The sequence below is a fragment of the Arvicola amphibius genome, chromosome 4 (assembly GCF_903992535.2).
Source record: "Arvicola amphibius chromosome 4, mArvAmp1.2, whole genome shotgun sequence".
NCBI lineage: Eukaryota > Metazoa > Chordata > Mammalia > Rodentia > Cricetidae > Arvicola > Arvicola amphibius.
Window position 1 is genome coordinate 15,555,831 of NC_052050.1, and position 3,123 is coordinate 15,558,953.

Here is a 3,123-nt window from a genome sequence, read left to right on the forward strand (position 1 = left end):
GCTGGGATTAAAGGCGTGCACCACCACTGCCCGGCTGGAGTGGAAATTTTGTCATAATCATGTTTAACCTTGCAAGGGACAGCCGGATTTAAAATAGCTGCATTGATTCACATTCTCACCCTCAATGTTAAGAGGGTTCAGTTTCTCCACATAGTCACTAAATATTTCTGTCTATGGCTATAGCCATTCTGGGAGTGTGAAGTGTTGTTTCATGGTGGGATTTCATTTTGTTGTTTTTGTTGTCGTCTTGAGACAAGTACTCCCTCGGTAGCTCTGGCTGGCCTGGAACTCACTGTGTAGACCAGGCTGACTTGAAACTCACAGAAATCTGCCTGTCTTTGCCTTCAGAGTACTGGGACTAAAGGTATGTGCCACCATGCCCAGCATCCCATGGTTTTAATTGTACTTCATGACTACTGAAGTTGAGCATCTTCTCATGTGCTTTTTATTTATACCATGACTTTTTGTTTTTTGAGACAAGAGTCTCATGTAGCCCCAGGCTGGCCTCAAACTCACCTAGCTGAGACTGATCTTCTTGCTAAGGCCTCCTAGAAACTATATACATTTGTGAAATGTCACATTCAGCACATTTTAAAATTTTTAAATGAATTTTAAAATTCATTTTTGTATATTTGTTTTGTATATTAGAGTCTTGCTTACATCAATGTATGTGTATTATATTCATGCCTTGTGCCCGAAGAAGCCAGAAGAGAGTGTCAGATCCTCTGGAACTGAAGTTACCGGTGGTTGTGAGCTCACAAACCAAACCCAGGTCCTCTGCAAGATTAGCAAGTACTTTTAGCAGGTGAGCCAGCCTCCTCCCCGTGTGTGTGTGTGTGTGTGTGTGTGTGTGTGTGTGTGTGTGTGTGTGTGTTTCTGTATGGGTCTCTGTGTGCAGACACTCATGAAAGTCAAAAGACGGCACTGAACTCCCTGGAATTGGAATCATGGGTAGTTGTAAGCTACTTGATGTGGGTGCTGGGAACTCTCTCCAGTGCCACTAGTTTGTATAACTTAAACATGCAGCTTCTATTTCTCAAGACAAGGAATCTCGACCAGGCTGGCCTCCAACTCCCTGTGCAGGAAAAGATGACCTTGAGTTTCTGACCCTCCCAGCTGCTTCCAAGTGCTGGGATTAAAGGTGTGCAGCACTACACTCAGTTTCAAGTGGTGCTGAAGACTGAATTTAGGGCTTTGTGCACGAGAAGCAAGCACACTACCAACTGAGCTGCACCCACAGTGCAAACTTGTGCTATTCAGTAGCAAAAAAATGAATCAATACAACAATCACAAGTAAGTAAAGAAACCAAAACAAGGTTTGCAGTTGCCTGAGCAGATGACCAAGCTCTCCATAGTCAGGCTGCTGAGATTCCTAGAGGTCTCGTTCCTAGGGTTAGCTTTCAAAATAAAGCAGAATTGTATCTCTCTCACAAATGGGTATGAGGTGTGAGAACTCACACATGTAATACAAACACTTGGGAGCCGAGGTAGGAAAATTACCACAAGCCTAAGGCTGGTCTGGGCAGCACAGTGAGTTTCAGGTCAGCCTGAGCTACAAGATCCTGTCTTAAAAGCAAAAACAGCAAAAGCAAACTCATCCACTCAGAGGTTCTTTTGTTTCAGTTTATCTTCTGTAAACTAAGCACAGTGGGATGCAAACATAGCCACAGAGCTTGAGACAGCTCAAGGTCAGCCTGGGCTACCTACTGAGTACCAGACCCAAACACCAGTACATGGACCCAGTCTCAAAAAAAGGGGGATGGGGTGCTGGGGAAATATTTCAGTTGGTAGAGTGCTTCCCTATTCCAATGGTTATCTTTTTTTTTTTTTTTCTTGGTTTTTTGAGACAGGGTTTCTCTGTGTAACAGCCCTAACTGTTCTGGAACTAGCTCTGTAGACCAAGCTGGTCTCAAACTCACAGAGATTTGCCTGCCTCTGCTCCCAAGAGTAAAGGCATGCGCCACCACTGCCCAGCATGATGGGTCTCTTGGTTATCAACTGGATTTGGTCTAGAATTGTCTAACCGACAAGCTTCTGTGAGGGCATTCCTAGGAACAGTTAACCGAGGGAGGAGCCCCGCTCTTTGCTGCCCTTCCTTCCCTCCTGGCTGGGAAGTGCACCTACTCTGCTGCTATTGCTGTCTTCTCCAGCAATCGTCAAGGCTCTCGGTGCCAGGCTAGGACTGCTGAGGCAGGCAGCCTCGTGAGCTGAGTGGTGCTGGATTCAGCTTCTTTAGCGAGCAAACGGCTATTCAACCTCTTTTCATCAGATGCATCCTATCGGTTCTTTTTCTCTAGAGAACCCCAACATATCTGCCATGCACAAGTTCCTGGGTGTGATCCCCAGCATTACCTAAACTGGGCATGGTGGTGCACACCTGTTATCCCAGCACCTTGGAGGCAGAGGCAAGAGGACACAGAATTCTAGGTTATCCTTGGCTACACAGTAAGTTCAAGGCTAGCCCCAGTTACAGAGTCCCTGTCTCAAGAAAGTAAATTGAAAAAAGCAAGTCAGACCCTGATTCACCTGGGTGTTTTCCAAAGTATCACACAAGTTAAGATCCAGAAGGTTTGTGAAGGACGGGACCCCCCCACCCCAGATCTGGCCGCTGCTTTTCCAGTCACTCCTGGCAATCTCCACACACATACGCTGACAGCTAATTATCTGAAAATGACCATACTTCCTTATTTATATAAATTTGCATGTGGCTATTCTCTTTGCCTTAAGTGGCATTCCCTATTCCCAAACAACTCCCACTTAAAGTCTTCAAAACCCCAATCAGAAATTCTTCATTTGGTGACATTTTCTTGCCCCACTCTGGCTCTTGCCCTGACAGGAGTGGCCTCAGGCAGGGTTCCTAAACACACCCCCATTACTGCAGAATACTACCTATATGTGGATGTCTCTGAAAAAATACAAGCAAGCTGAGGGTCATGGCCCTTGGCATGGAGTAGGCGGCCGGCCAAGTTTTCTTAGCTAAGAAGTGAGCAAACAGAGGAGATACAAGGTTGAGTTGGGCCATCAGCACTGTGCTGAATGAGGTGGAGCCGAATGCCCTTCCAGTACCTCTGAAATACGACCACGAGAACAAACTGGTAAGAACTGAATTCATCAAACAAGAAA